We start from the raw sequence: 17,378 nt of genomic DNA, 5'->3' as shown, positions 1-17,378 counted from the left end.
TATAATCTATAATCTATAATCTATTAATATCAATGTATTATTTCAGAGTTTAATTCAAAGTGAGATTTGTTGTTCTTTACTGTGCTATGACTTGATTAGCATCCAGTCATCGACATAATACACAATTACACAGACGGGGTGGTCGTTGTGTTTGTTAGCAACTAGCTTGCCGTGTTAATTTTGAATACGAAATCATGCTTTTTTAGAATATAGCTTTGAGATCGAGTTTAGAACTACATTATATTTGACTGCATAAATTAATCCTCTCAAGATTAAGATCGTGACTGCCTCAATTATAATTAATTACTGGTCAATTGCATGAAAATAGAGTTGAAGATATGTAGCATTGTAGCAATATCCTTTTTTCTTTTTTCTTTTTAATGTTACAATGTAGCAATATACATTTGACCTGATGGCTTATCAATTACAAAACTTTATCTTCGAAGTCAGGATATCATTTACACCATTTTATGTAGAATATAAAGAGATGAGTCTACTGAATAGATAAAACTTAAAAACAACATAAGATATCAAACAATTAAACAATCAGTGAGAGGGTCGGTGTTGCTATGCTAGTTAGGGTTTAGCTCTAGCGTGCATGCAATAATCCGAATTTGTGATTCAATGACGGCAGAAATTCCTCCGGCATTATGATATCGCGTGGAATTAGTGGGTGGTGAATTGGTGATGGCACTACCATGTTGTCCGGCGATGTCTAATTAATGTTTGGAGTTTACTTTATTTTAGTTTAGGATATAGTGCAGATTTACGGAAAAGACTTTGGTGCGTTAACGCATGTCTTGTAATAGTAGACCCCAAATTGAAACCGGCCAAACCTGGAGTTTAAACCGGCAACCTTAATAGCAGGTAGTTCAAGTGTTCAACACTGAATTTGCCACATGATTTTTCACGCCTCTCCGGTTTCTAACACAACCACAGCAGCGATCGAGACGATATCGTCCAGTAGGAAGATAACCCTGAAGAACTCTGACGGCGAGTCGTTCAATATGGATGAGGCAATGGCTCTGGAATCGCAGACGATCAAGCATAAGATCGAGGACGATTGCGCTAACAATGGGTACCCTCCCCAATATCACCACGTTGACGTGCTCAACTTCACTGTTCACCAAGAACCCGGGTTTCAGAGTCAATTTGGGATGTGGGATCTTGAAAAGTTTAGACCTTGGTGATCGGAGGCCACTAAAGTTCAAGTCTTTGGTGTCTTTGGTGACAATAAGGCTGTCTATGTGAGTCTCGTAGACATGTTGTAACATAATAGAAAAACTGTTTATAAATTCTAATACTCCTTGGTGAAATAGTTTAAAACTGGAATTTCCCATAGTATAATTGAAGGAATTTACCATGTGAAATGATTTATACTAAATAAATATGTGGGTGGAGAGAATAAAGTAAGCATCTACAATTCCATATAGTGGATTTGGCGTCCAACTTGATATTCATAGAGGTAATAAGTTAGTACGTAGCTAAGGTTCTCTGCAAACTATGCAGATCGAGATCTAATACATTCGTCATTACTAATGTGTACACGAATTAGGATTGATGATCACATTGGACAAGAACGATGATCACTTGTAAACTCTACCACGGCGATCCAGCATCAATCACTCCTGATCAGATATAGGGTTACCATAGCTTCAACGAACAAATGATCCCTTATACTAAACATGCGCATGATACATGCCTTGGATTTAGCCATGGATTTCATGCTCTAACTATGACATGTCGGTAATGTTCATGGTACGATAACAATTTCACATTCAACTTGGACTTCCACCTATCGTTTTAGAGTATAGTGTTTAGGGTTTTGGGTTTATGGTTTGAGCAACATGATAAGGAAAATGCCAAGTACCAGGGCTTATACCTCATATCCATACTTTTGTGGCCGTACATACATGCTTCCCTTTCCTCGTATGGGTACATGTATGTGCTAAGCCTACATGTGTTACATACTCGCAGCCATGCGAATTGTAGATGTTCTAGAAAATGGAGTAGGTGATAAGGTAGTTAGTTTTGTCATTAATGACCCAACTAACCCCACTGCTCCCCACTTTTGGAAGTCACCCCAAACCGCTACATAGCCAATATTGACCACATTTACCCATAAGAGGACATGGGTCTATAGTTTGTACGGCCACTAAATGATAGAAATGTAGACTTTGTTTGAGGTATAAACTCTAGAAACCCGTAAACTCTAAACAATAATCTCTAAAAAACGATAGGTGGAATTCCAAACTTAATGTAATATTGTAACCTATCATGATCTTTTAGTATTAGTTAGAGCATGATCTTTGTGGCTAATGCTCGACCATATATTATGCCTAGGGCTGGGCAAAAAGCCCGAAGAATAAAAAAACCCGGACCGGACCGACGGGCCCATCCGGGCGGGCCGGGTTTTTTCCGGGCTCGTGTGTTGTCATGTGATAAACGGGTCGGGCTTTGTTATGTCCGGGCCGGTCCCGGGTCTTCAAATCCTTAAACAAACAAAAAAACCCGGAAACCCGAGACATTAGGTGTCATTATGTAATTGGCTTTCGTAAGTGATCCTAAACTTATATAATAGATACAATTACATTGGAACATAACCAAAAACAGAGTTAGGCCCGGATGATACCGGTCCGGGTTTTACCCGGGTCCTGCAATTAACTAACCCGGGCCCTGATTTTTTTAGAACAAAACCCGGCCCGTCATACTACAACCGGGTCGGACCCGGGCCCTGAAAAAAATAGCCCGGGCTGAACCCACGCCCAGCCCTAATTATGCCTATGTTTACTAGAGGTGGTCATTTGTTCGTTGAAGCTCTAGTAACAATAGAACTGAGTAGGGGTGATTGGTGTTCGACTCAGGATGATACTTATACGAACTAAAGTTTTAATACTAACTGCACACGGTCGCTATAGTTGTCACACACACATATATATATATATATATATATATATACAGTCCTTATCCAGAGTGAAGTTCTAATTTTGACACACTTTTCGGTCAAATTTTTTCAACATAAGCGATTTAATATTTAGATATGCTATTCAAGATCATCTGTATAAAGTTTCATCCAATTTGACAATGATTTGAGCTTTCAAAATTGAGATTTACACGAACGGTTCACATTGAACAGTTTTAATTCATTCATTGATTTAATCTAATTTCAATACCTTAACGATGTCCGAATTAGATAAAATTTTGTAGAGATGATCTTCACTCTGAAATTTCAGAGTGAACCCACGCCCAGCCCTAATTATGCCTATGTTTACTAGAGGTGGTCATTTGTTCGTTGAAGCTCTAGTGACAATAGAACTGCGTATGGGTGATTGGTGTTCGACTCAGGATGATACTTATACGAATTAAAGTTTTAATACTAAGTGCACACGGTCGCTATAGTTGTCACACACACACACACACACATATATATATATATATATGCATATATACCATACATAGGATCTCTAGACGTGGCTCATGCTAACCACCAGGACATATATTATGCGCGTGTTTATTAGATGTGATCATTAATTTGCTCTACACCTCTGGTAATTAACCCTAAACCCAACTACATTAGTCCTTGTTCGATGTGATCATCGTCAATCGTAATACACATACTCCTTAGGTTCTATGGATGAGTTCCGGATCGACATAGTTTGCCATAAACTATACTAGCTAAATAACTTTAGTAATCATCTATGCATCACGTTGAACGCTAAATCTACTAGAATGAATCACGTAACTGCGTAATTGATTCGCATCACCGATATATTGATTTAGTATAAATAATTTCATATGGTAAATTCATTCCATTATAGTAATAGAAATGCCGGTTTTTAACTAATTTACTAATATGATTTATTAAAAAAATCAATCAATTATGTTACAACAACCGGTCTACGTCACTATTACATAGACCGTCTCGTGAGAGGCATAGACCATCTGGAAAAATGTGATGAATGGAGTCTACTATAAGAGTGAAGGTACGTCTACTTAGTTTTCGAACAACATCTACTTTTGTTACATAGAGCATGCCTTGCGCAATGTAGATTTTATGAAAAAATGTTATGAGTGCATGCCCCTTTACTCATTGCTGTCTACTTTTAGGGAAATATGAGAGTCTACATTTTTTTCATCAATGTAGCCTTTCTGGAGAAATTTTATGTGTGCAGACATCTATATTATTTTTAAAAGCGATATGATTTTTTAATATAGGTTCTCCCGTCAATAATATAGATTTTCTGGAGAAATGTTTTGTTAATGTCTACATCGTTTCAAAACTTATGTACTCTTTTTACATAGATATTTCCATAAGTAAGTAGATTTTGTGGAGAAATGTTATTGAGTATTTAGAGCAACAAAGTCGTTGACTGTCATTCTTCCTAAGAGAAGATGCAATTTTGGAGATTAAAGTAACAATTTTTTTCACCTTTGTTCATGGCGTTGAGAGCTTGGGAACGATTGAGGGTGACCAAAGTGACGTTGTGGGTGGACAGTACCTCAACGAAGCCGTTGTCGACAATCATGATGATGAAGATTCAGAGGAAGATATAGGCGTTAAATAATAAGAGGTTTGAAATCGTAGGTTGGAAATCCCGTTTTAACTTGAGAAAAGTTGAAGTCGGAAAGAGACTAGGGAAGAATAGATTTTTTCACCAACAGTCCCTCAACTCTGGTGTACCTACCAATGTGATACCTCAACTCTTAATCGTACCAATGTAATACCCAGACTCTAGTATTGCTATCATTGAAGTACTTCCGTCAGTTTTTTTCAACTTCTCCGTCATCTTGGTGACGTGGTAAGTACGTGAGGCCCACAAAGAGGGTTAAAAGACAAAATTAACCCTGAGAGGAGCAATGTTTTTCCCGCCCTTTACCTTGAGAAAGACACCCAACAATTCCAAATTTGGCGCCAATTTTCCCTCCCTACTCCTTAATTTGTGTCTCTTATCTAAACTAAAGAACTACCGCCAACCAGTCGACCACAATCTGATAAAACCTATATCAATCTCATTTTCTATTTTTACCCTAGCACTTGTTAAACTAACAGAATAAATATAGAAATTTATATGGAACATCTCATTTCCACAATCTCATAAGAATATAGAAACACATAACTTAACGAAATTCAAATACATGTTTAAGTACCATTAGTTGCCACCTTTTATGTTGATCTGCCATGATCTACCATTAGTTCTTACAAGCAAAAATCATGGCAGATCAACATAAAAGGTGGCAACTAATGGTACTTAAACATGTATTTGAATTTCGTTAAGTTATGTGTTTCTATATTCTTATGAGATTGTGGAAATGAGATGTTCCATATAAATTTCTATATTTATTCTGTTAGTTTAACAAGTGCTAGGGTAAAAATAGAAAATGAAATTGATCTAGGTTTTATCAGATTGTGGTCGACTGGTTGGCGGTAGTTCTTTAGTTTAGATAAGAGACACAAATTAAGGAGTAGGGAGGGAAAATTGGCGCCAAAATTGGAATTGTTTGGTGTCTTTCTCAAGGTAAAGGGCAGGAAAAACATTGCTCCTCTCAGATGGGGTTAATTTTGTCTTTTAACCCTCTTTGTGGGCCTCACGTACTTGCCACGTCACCAAGATGACGGAGAAGTTGAAAAAAAACTGACGGAAGTACTTCAATGATAGCAATACTAGAGTTTGGGTATCACATTGGTACGATTAAGAGTTGAGGTATCACATTGGTAGGTACACCAAAATTGAGGGACTGTTGGTGAAAAAAACTCGGAAGAATAATATTTGAATTGGGAAAGTGTGACCTGCTACCTTCTTGGGTGACCGGGTGACCTGCTTATCCAGGTTATCTTATGGGGATAATCTGCTACACCAGATCAACTTTTTTAATGTATGGATCAAGGACTAAAATATCCACGATCGTAAAAATATCGACGGTCCGAAAAATAGAAATTTCGATGGAAATTTCGGGAAATATCGATAGTAATAAAAAAATCGACAAAAATTACGAAGCTTGTGAAATGCTTAAACATTAAATGTCATATATATTAATTTCATTAGATAAACTTCTTATCTTGTACATATGATATAAATATATATTAATTAATTTGAAAGTGACTTAGTAAATTAGGTCAACGCACCTTTAAAATCTTGATGATTAACTAATATCCCAATTAAATTGAGTATAAGACTATAAGGTCTTTAATAACATTTAATTACATATAATAAAAGTATAACTAATAAAATTATGTTTTGAGAATATATAGATTAAAAGTTGGTATGTGTTAACAATGACATAGGATGTTGTTGCACCAGAGGTTTGGTTGTTTGGTTGATACCATGACAACCATGGTTCGAGTCTCAATAAAGTTGGGTTTTTCCAAATTTAATTGAGTTTTGTTGAATTGGGCCGAATTCAAGCTGTTGGGCCGTGAGAATAGTGCGATATATTGTATGTTTCGGCCAAATATCCGTATATATCGGGATATTTCGAAAATATCGCACGAAATGAACTTGGTATGCGTAGATAATTTCGCAACCCGAGAAAAACGAAATTTTTACCGAAATATCGATTTTTCAGACCATGGTATGGATGCGTTTAACGCACCCAAGGGGACCCCCAGATTTACAACAAACTTCCGATTTACACAAGTTGATATATTATTTTTGCACCACCATGACAAGTGGGAACTAAATCAGTCCATATCTTAAATGAAAGCCCATGAATGAAAGGCCATGAGGAGAAGGCCACTAAATCTTGACAGGTCTGTTGAGCCCATTAATTAGTCCATTACTACTAAACAATCTCACAGTATCTGAGATTCTAGCCATGATTGTGGTGGAGGTACGAGTCTTGAATGTTGAGTTGATAATGAATCTGGTGATGACGGTTTTGGTTCATGTGTCTCATGGTAGTCATGTAGCTGTGGACCAACAATTTGCTGATACAAACATAGGATTGTAGACAATGAGTCGTAAGAGCTAACGAGCAAGGAGGCACAGAATAGGAACGCCAATTAGGCAAACGACAATCCAGCCAGCTAGAACCAAGGTTGAACGAATGAACACCGTCTAGTGCAGCCATTACTGTGGGGATGGAGTAAGGGAGAAGAAGCGAAGCCAACTGGCCTCGAAATCAAATCTCTCATCGTAAATACATACTAGTATACTACATAGCAAGGCGAACTGACGAAGCAACCTTGAGTTGCTCTGTCCGCTTTAGGATTGACATACTTAAAAATTGTTGTCTCATTTAATTTCTATTTAGCAAGAGTGTCTCACTTACGAATGATTGCCGTGTACGATTGGCAAGAATATTTAGCTTAATAATTTGTAGATACATTTATGCAGTACAAAATACCAACACTTAATTTATTGTATGTACACACCCATATGTATAGTATGTCTATATCAACATGAGTAATATGATCAGAAGCAATTTACTATATACTATTTTTGAGTTGGTCGGTGCAATGTAGTTAAGCATTGTTCCCAGCTCGCGCGGCAATTACGTTGCTGCCCTCAGTTTAGTGTTAATTGCGGTCTTGCCATTCCCTTCGATATAACCGCGTCGTATTCTCCTGAAGCTTCTATAGCGATCTCAGTTGCTTCCTCGGCCATCGAATTCATCGGAAACCTTTCTCAGCATCTGGTTTTCTGTCGGCGATCTAGAGAGAGACATCGAGGTCTTCTCTTTCTCAGGTATGTTCACCTCATTCTTCCCTCTCGGTTCGTTCAATTTTCGGGTTGCTCTCTCCTCTCCCCTTAAACCGGTTTTTAAAACCCTAATTTACTCCAATCACGCCCTGAAATCAAACTCCTCTCCATATTCATCTTATCTTTGGTTTACATATGGTTCTCTGATTTTGGGTTTCATTTGTTCAGGTGCTTTGGGTTAGTTGTTTAGATTGGTGCTCAGAAATAAGGTACAGTCTTTCATAATTTGATTTCCTCTCTTAATCAGTATTTTTTTTTATTGATTGTCAGAGTCTGTAACTACTCACTTTGATTAGGGTCCATCTGAAACCAAACAAGCAATGAAGCTTCTGTCTGGTCGGAATTAAGGTAAGAATGGAGAAACAACCTTCCTCAACCCACTTTGGTTTCTTCCAGGGTTTAATTTTGTCTCCATTTTGTTGGGTGGTCATAATGTTTAAAGCTTTATTCTTCATTTTTTGGTTTTGTTTGAGCTTTTGTGGGTTTGTACCTAATCTTATGAGTAACCCCTAATAATCTTTAACACTTTCTTAAATGAGATCTTATCTCTGAAACTCCACCATTGCCAAAGCTTGATTCTTTATCTTCATTTTGTGATTGTTCTGAGGCTTTAGATTAATTGGGGTTGGGGGTTCAATACGAAGGGCATTTGGGGTTTGCTCAGATGAGTGGTTAGTGGTTTTACTTGCTCTCACTTAATTGGATAGAGGGTAAAAGATTTGATTTTTACTTTGCTTTCGATAATATGTCAATTGGGTGATTCATAGTTTTGTTAAAGCTGGATTGTTTTTGCCCCTTTCTTATAATGTTCAGGGGGAATTGGAATCAAGTGTTTTTTTTACACTTTACTAAAATAAAAGTTTCATCTACTTTAATTTATTTTTGTAGAGGATTATTGCTTCTGTTGTAAATGAATTATTCTGCTGAAAGAAGAGAGAGGGGTTTTGAAATGCTACGCGTAATGTTTGTCAGTCAGTTATTCTCTCTTAGGAAATCTGATGGATAATAAATCTTGACATTAGCTTTTCTCAGCTATTAGTGTTTCAAGTTTACACACTTTCACTTTGGATTTTTTTTATTTGAGGAAGTTTAAAGCAATAATTGTTTTCAGCTTTAGTTGTTTCCTTTATTTGGACTGTTGAGTTTACATGTTTTTGTTGTCCGAGATCTCTTGAATGCATTTGAGAAGTTTTATGGTGATATATTTTCTGAACATGACATAGTTTGATGCCATATCTTCTATCTGGAGTGTTAGCTTTACACGTTATTGTTGTCTGGGTTCACTGAATGTCTATGGAAAGTTCTTTCGTGATAATTTCTGAAGTTTAGTTAGTTTCCAGCTATTTATTCTTTCAAGTGATGGGTTTAATATTTGCACTTTGAATAATTTGGGTGCAAATGAGAGTGTTTCAGCCTCAAATGTTAAATTATGTAGCTTAGTGTTTTTTTTTTTTTGCAATTTGTCATTTCGTGTGAGGAATAACCCATCTCCTATAAATTTGAGTTTAACTATAATTGGTCTCTGATAGCGGGTCCTCAATCCAATTTCATTTTAAGAATTATGTTTTTCATTTATGAGTTGTATATTATGAATTGATGCCCTTCGAACTGGGAATGGGAATAATCAAATTATTTTTGTCTCACAGTTGGAGCTGTGATTGCTTATACAAATCTAATCACACATAATCATTTTTGTAGGATTTAGTAGTATATGGATTTCATTGTGCTAATGAGGTTGGTCTCATCTACACTTCTTATAGAATTTTACAGAAGTGCTATCAATTTTAATGAAGTTTTTGGATTCGGTATTTTTGCATTTTCATTTTTATTTTGGGCAGTTACACAAGAGTGAAGATTTGGACCTTGGAGCAACAAGTTAATATTGGTAGGTGTCTTTGCAATGCCTTTATGTGTCTCACAAGTTTTTTTAATTAGATCTTTCATGTATTCATATGCAATTTGTTTTACTGAGAGCTCTTTAAACATATATGCATAATGACAAAGTTTGGACTATGGACTATGTAATTGTTTGTTGTGGCATGTTTGTCCCTTGCAGCCTAAATGCGCATTTCAGTTTTAGACCTCTGTGTTAATATCTATCAAGAAAATACTTTGATTGCTTCCATTTGGCTTCTAAAATACCTATAAGTGGGAATAAGTAAACTGACTTGATAGTTGATGCATCATCTGTTTTATTGTATCAAAGTTCATTTCCGCTCTTCGGTACAAATATTAAGTACATGTCGGCTTGGGTTATTCTGGGTAATTAGGTCTTATTCTTTTTTATATAAATATCTTCAAGGCCAAATACTTATCAAAATAAAAAAGACGCTAATGACTTATCCGTGCAAGTCCATTTACTTTTTTTAGATAAACTTTTTTCTATCTTATGGAGAGTTTAGTCCAATAGATGATTATAGGACTATTTTGAATGCCCAACAGAGTTGTGATAGCTTTATTAATTACTCATTGGCTCTCCTCAAGAGTGTGTCATTATCTTATTGTGATGGTCTTTAAGTTCAGGAATATATCTCTACATCAATTTGTTTCCGTTGTATTAGCTCATTTAGTTGTCAACTTTTTTAAGATAACCAGATACAAATACAGACACAGACACAGTTCGGCTTAATATATATGTTGGGCTTTTATCTACTATTTGTCAATATTGTTGCAAATTATAAGTTCATTAGATAGTTAGCAAAAGCAACAAATCACGAACCCATCCCACCTTTGTGTTTACTATCCTTCAATAAAGCATCTGCATTATTTTCCATCAACACAGTTTAACCGATAAATGTGAGGGGTTAGTCTTCAACGAAGTGGATGGGTGTGTCTATACTGCATGTTAAAGTGTCTATACTGCATGTTAATGATGTTATGGAATCCTGTCTAAAAATATAATTACACACTTTTCAAAGATTGAGTGAGTTTCTATAATCTACAAGCTCTTCCTAGATAAAATTGTACTTTTGATATGCTTCCACATGTTTGCTTCATAGAATAGTTCCATTAGCCACTTAATTACCAGTATTGACTTCATTATATGCATTAAATATCATAATCAAATTTGTTCTATTTGTTTAAATGGTGAGCATTGAGCATGCTAACTCTGTATCATTTAGTTTTGATGTTCCCAAAGTATAAAAAGAGCTCGTAATTTTGCATGTGTTTAGGGCATACATCCAAGGAAGAAGTTAAAGGTAGTGCAACTTATTTGATCATGACATGAAAGATAAATCTCTCCAAGAATAAAGGCTTGAGGAAGCTATTTTCAATTAATTAAAACTGCTAAACAACAACTTTGAGGTAGGTGTTTAAGTGATAGAACTATACAAGAAGGCAATACAGCTCAGTCTTTGGCTGAAGATTCTGCTGTTTCACTAGGGAATCTTATTGTTTTTGTGTCATTGGGTTTTACCTCTTCACCTTGATTTTGTCGATGGTGACATAAAATAAAGAACAAAGTTTATTGTAATTAGTTTTCTCAGCTAATCAAAGCAAGTTTTTTTTATCAAAAGCAAAGCAAGTTGTATATTGAGATTAGAGGAACCATTGTTCATCTGTACATCGACTAATTCTGAATCATGCATAGAATATTTTTGTAGTCTTTAGAAGGCATGTTGCATACAATATTGGATTAGACTTCTCTATGATAACTAATTGAGAACAAACATGAGATGAGTTAATATTAATGCATTGTATACCAGTATCGCTTATGTTATACAATATTGGTTCTTACCTTAATAATAACAAATTTATAAAGATAGTTTCAGCGCTTCTCTAATGTACATGCATCTGTATTTTGTATTCGATTCTTTCACATCTTCTTTATCTCTTAATAGTATTGGATCATAGACATTTATATTTACCTTAATAACTAAATTATCAAAAAGTCAATTCTTCATCTCTGTAAAAGTTCCAAGGCTTCGAGTGATATGAGAGACTATATGGAATAAGTCCGAGTTATGAGTGGTATTATACATACCGTAGCAAAGCGCGGGTCTCAATCTAGTTAAGCAAAATAAAAGGCCAGCCGTTTCATGGTGTCACTGTCCCACCGAGAAGTACAAGGATCAAACAAAAGCAGGCAAGAGGTATTTCCGCCCATTGTAGCTTGCCCCACTTCTCGAGTCCACCTGCAGCTCCCCTGCATAACCCCGGTAGGCCCCCTTGCTGTAAACCCCGGTACAAGCGGTGGCCGCCTCCAGCGGCGCCTCCTCAACCGAGGTAATACCCGTCGGCAAACAGGTTTGTCACTGTTTCTGCCAAAAGTGTAGCAATATTTACCACCATATCATCCACCCCCACGTCGGCATTGGGTGCAACCAACGGCGGGGTTTGTGGTCCGTAGGTGGATTGGTGGACGAGCCTAGGCAGTTACATACGCTGGGTTTTTGGGTTTTTGCTGTTGGGCGTCAGAGTATGAAGTTTTTCCAGTTTTCTAAAAGAAATGTCATATGAAAATGGAAGTTTCCGGCAAATGAACGGAGGAACAGACAAGTTGCAAAGGAAAAAGACGACTTTATTTTTTTTATGTTCTGGTGTCGTTTTGGGAGGTGATCTACTCCCATTTTTCTATTTCCTTCTCTTTCTCCTTATTAAATTGTCACATGTAGCTCTTGTGACTACTGCCTACTCAGCCCCACTTTCTCCAACATATCGTTAAATGGACTTGAAGTGGCATGTGACCAACCAAGCCAACCAATTAACTAAAATAAAACAAAAACTTATTAATTTAATACTGATCGGATTTATGAAAAAATAAACCATTACTCTTTCTGCCTAGTCTCTCAAGTCTCACCCACCATTACCGATTCACCATCATCACAAACACACAACCGTCCCCAATTCCCTCTCTGGCTGCTTAGTTTACAAACTTTCTACGGTTTTGGTGGACATCGATAATTTCAGTTTTTCGCCAAAATACCAAATGAAATGGTAGTGGCTAGTCTCGTGGATTGAAAACTCAAGGAGCAAAACTGAAACTAGAAAAGGAACTCATGGATTGAACTCAACTGATGAGTTGTGACGTTACTAGATCGGAGTAGGCAAGACCATGCACGTAATGGTGGCTGAAGACAATGAAGAGTAGGAAAAATCTCGTCAGCCGGCCATGTTTATGATATTAGATAGTGGTACTAGTGAATGAATAGCTTAGATGATGACGCGCACTGAGTCGCTGAGTTCCCAACCCAGATGAACACCGAGTTGGACTTCTGGTTCGAGCTCATGCAAAACCCTTCAACCGCTACATCTGAGGCCGTGAGTACAAGTGTCAACCCCCCGGAGTATGGCCAGTTGACGCGGACCCGGTGAGCTAACTCGGAGAGTTGAGATTATTTAAGGGTTTTTCCCAGTGAGCAATTATGGTCTGAGAGTTGGGTAGAAAGAGAAACATGGGTTGGTTTTTGGCCGTCTTTTTTAATGTAGGTTTGGACTGAGTTCCACCACTGAGTGACTAAGGGAGGCTTTGATGTGTTTTGATCTTTATGTCGGCAATGATGGATTTCTGGGCGGGTGAGAAGTTCCCATACCAGAGTATAGAGACTGGGAGGAGTGGAGGTCTCCTTGGAGCAAAGCGCCACCGTGGTATGTCAGAGCAATGTGTCGAGGTTGGTAAAGTGACGTAAGCTTTCTTGCTCCAAGGCACATTTTACTTAATAAGAGAAACTGAACAAGAAGAAGATAAACTACTGGTTTAGAAAATTGGGAGGAACCCATTAACTTGCGCATTTTTTTTAAAAGACAGACGAAAGATAGATTAATTTTGTTGGAGTTTGAAAGATTCTCAAACCAGAGAGAAATAAGAGGAGAGAGATGTTGGGCTTACAGTACGTGGTTTGAAAGATAGGAGGGAGTGAGAGCTTGTATATATAGTAGTGATGGGTGCATGCACGCTGGGGGAAGTGCTGGGATTCTTTTCAAATTGGGAAGAGCCCGTTTGTTACTATTTTAATTCAAGAGACTACAACAAATTATATATGATTCACGTACTAAACAGTCTATGCCATGACTCTATGAGAGAAATCAGATGGCTTAGGGATTAATATAGAGTGTTGGTTAAACCCTATCGTTCTGCATGCAATGAACTGGTGGTGGGGACCTAATTTGGTAGCTTTCATTAGCAACAAGCTCACAGATAAACTTACAGAGATCACGAGAATGTAGAAGAAAGATACAGATAAAGAGAAGAATCTCCCTGTCTTAATAAGCTTTTCGGATAATTAATCATATGTGCTATATTGAGAATAGGAACTAATACACTTTGCTTTACAAATGAATCAGCTGCATGGATTCAAGGGTTTATGGGAAGCATGTGCTTAAACCAGTTTACTAGGCATTACATTTTCGATTTACACTATAGTTAACGTTATGACGTCCTTTCGCACACAAATATTTCTCATACTTGTTGAACTGCATTGGAGCTGGCTTGTGTCAATCATGAAGAAAATTTATCTTATATTTCAAACATAATTATTAAGCATATAACACTAATCATTTTTAAGTCAGGAAAAAATGTCCACCTCTACGGTTGTTTTTAAAGTGAAGGTGAGAGATACAAGTGAACCTTTTTTTTTTACGGCTCCACCAAGAAGAATACAAATTGTGAAAGCAATTATAGATTTGGTCCATGCTTCAGTGTTCCTACCCGTACCTGCCAGAGTACAATGCATTTTAACATGATGGTATTCCCAGAACTTGGAGAGGTACGGTGATCACATCCATGCTCTTGTGGAACGCTTGTGGCATGGGGGTTAATCATGAAATAGTGAATAGGCCATGCCAAGTTCCATTCCTGTTGGTGGTCACTGCTCAGTACTCTAGTGCTATCAATGCATGATTTTATCAATCTATTAATGAATGGATAACACCCAGGTTCAGACTCCACACATTCTTAGATCCGTAGATCGAATCTACCTGCGCAAGTATCTACTACATTTCATTAGAGTTTGGGTAAATGATGACAAACCAAATTAACCAGCTACTGGATCATGCATGCCACCTTATTTTCGCATAAATGTGCCCATACTGGGTCTTTAAAACAAAACAGAAAATTAGAGCTGAACGACGATATTATTAATCCCTGATCGAAATAAGTTAACTACCCCAGAAAGAAAGATCTAATACAGTTGTGAATCTGTCGTCATTGGAAAGCTACGGAAATGGCCAAAACTAACGCAATCGCAAAACAATAAGGTGGCCGGTATCAAGTAAATATGGGGTAAGTTTAGGAGCATCTCCAAAGCAACTCTTCGATCACCCGTGCAGTGATCAACCAATTAATTAGAAGGTTAGCTTGGTTCTTGAATCATATAAACCTTTCATTAATTAGGGTGACCATGTGTGATCATATATAACCAAATGCTGAAATTATCTGGCTATAGGCTTGCAATAGTGACCAAATGTTTGCAAGTATGGGTACAAACGTGGACTGGTGAGCCGCTAGACAGGGGCTGCAGGATACTGTCTCTCTCTGTGCATGCTTGATTCTTATTCCATTAATCATCCCAAGCTAGCTGGAAGCTGATGGCATCCAAGGAGACTAAGCTCCCTTCTAATGGAATATGTTAATTTATTTAGAGAGCAACTAAAAGTTTGAAGTCACGCAACCAAATCAAAGTTATATGTATGTTCTCAAATTTATAATTTTGGAAACCATGCATGGAAACCCTAGAACATGTTAATAAAAATTATCACCATCCAGTTCAAGGGACATTAATGAAATGTATAAACACCCTAGTTTCCAACATGAGGACGAAGTGTCTGCTTCATTATTGGTCAAATTTCAACACAAATTCATTATAAATACTCACAGCTCTTATATTTCTGACGTTCACAAATTAAACTATGAAGCTGGTAAAATATAGACAAGACAACTAACGATTTCAACATTAGAATGAAAAAAGATACTTAAATAGGAATTTAAAAGATACTCACGATACAAAGATAATCATTTTGAAATAAACACACGCCCACAATGAAATAACATTGAGAAATCAACACAGAAAAAGATTCTCACATTATAATTGAAAATGCTACTTAAATAGAAATTGAAAATATACACACGATAGAAATATACTCATTTTGAAACAAACACACGCTGACAATGGAATGACACTCAAAAATCAAAAGATACTCGCATCAGAAAGCAACGCAGAAAGATACTCAAACGAGAATTGAAAATAATACTCAAATATGAATTGAAAAGATACTCACGATAGAAATAGACTCATTTTGAAAGAAACACATGCCCACCACACTCAACAGGAAGATACTTAAACGAGAATTTAAATGATACTCAAATAAGAATTGAAAAGATACTCGCGGTAGAAAGATACTCACATTGAAAGAAACACACGTCCACAATAGAATGACCCTAAGAAATCAGAAGACACTCGCATCATAAAACCACACAGAAATATACTCAAATGAGAATTGAAAAGATACTTAAATATGAATTGTAAAGATACTCACGATAGAAATATACTTACTTTTAAAGAAAAACACGCCTAAAATGGAATGACACTCAGAAATCAAATGACACTTGCATCAGAAAGCAACACAGAAAGATTTTCACATTAGAATTGAAAAGTATAGTCAAATAAGAATTGAAAAGATACTAATTAAAGAAAAATATTGACTTTAAAAGATAAACACGCCCACAAATGGAATGACACTCAGAAATCAAATGACAATTGCATCAGAAAGCAACACATAAAGATTTTCACATTAGAATTAAAAAGTATAGTCAAATAAGAATTGAAAAAAATACTCACAATAGAAAATACTCACATTGAAAGAAATACACGTCCACAATGGTATAACATTCAAAAATCAAAAGACACTCGCATCAGAAAGCAACATAGAAATATACTCACATTAGAATTGAAAAGAATACTCAAATAGGAATTGAAAAGATACTAACAATCTAAATATACTCAATTTGAAAGAAATGCACACCCATAATGGAATGCCACTCTTAAATCAAAAGACACTCGCATCAGAAAGCAACACGTAAATGTACTTAAACGAGAATTGAAAAGATACTCACAATAGAAAATACTCACATTGAAAGAAATACACGTCCACAATGGTATAACATTTAGAAATCAAAAGACACTCGCATCAGAAAGCAACATAGAAATATACTCAAAAGAGCATTGAAAAAAGATAGTCACGATATAAAGAGACTCACTTTGTAAGAAACACACGTCCACCATGGAATGACACTCAGAAATCAAAAGGCACTCACATAAGAAAGTCACACAAAAAGATACTTAAACGAGAATTGAAAAGATACTCAAATAGTAATTGAAAAAATACTCACGATAGAAAGATATTCACTTTGAAAGAAACACATGCTCACACTAGAAAACACATGGATAGATGAATGTCTCAATCGGTGATGCCATAACCAAATTTCACTTAGCTGATTAGAACTCGTAGTCAAGGCTGTACATGGTTGTGCCCTTGGTTTAGCTCCTGCATATGTCTGATCCAGGTGAAACAATCTGCCTCTTAAATCCCCCCGACCGAGTATCTCTTTGGTGAAAAAATCCTGAAAAATCACATACATTGGAAAAAATGTTACACAACATCGACTCAGTATTCAATTGGGGAACAAATAACAAGTGATGTGATGAATCAAGTATATATAGAACATTATGGAGTTCTAAA

At 36.5% G+C, this 17,378-nt stretch overlaps 1 protein-coding gene, 1 long non-coding RNA gene and 1 pseudogene across 2 annotated transcripts in view; 1 reads left to right on the top strand and 2 right to left on the bottom strand.

Moving 5' to 3' along the window:
* LOC126796238 (14-3-3 protein 7-like) overlaps positions 1–17,378 on the bottom strand; it is a 294,280-nt gene that overhangs the window by 168,771 nt on the left and 108,131 nt on the right. The window lies entirely within an intron of this gene.
* Positions 7,579–9,768, top strand: LOC126796244 (uncharacterized). Its single transcript, XR_007672331.1, has 5 exons — positions 7,579–7,685; positions 7,869–7,909; positions 7,997–8,048; positions 9,399–9,434; positions 9,539–9,768. It is a non-coding gene; the product is annotated as an uncharacterized LOC126796244 (long non-coding RNA).
* On the bottom strand, positions 11,713–13,433 carry LOC126795862 (protein PHOSPHATE-INDUCED 1-like; annotated as a pseudogene).

This window comes from Argentina anserina, chromosome 5 (assembly GCF_933775445.1).
Source record: "Argentina anserina chromosome 5, drPotAnse1.1, whole genome shotgun sequence".
Taxonomy (NCBI): Eukaryota; Viridiplantae; Streptophyta; class Magnoliopsida; order Rosales; family Rosaceae; genus Argentina; species Argentina anserina.
This window is presented reverse-complemented; position numbering and strand designations above follow the sequence as displayed.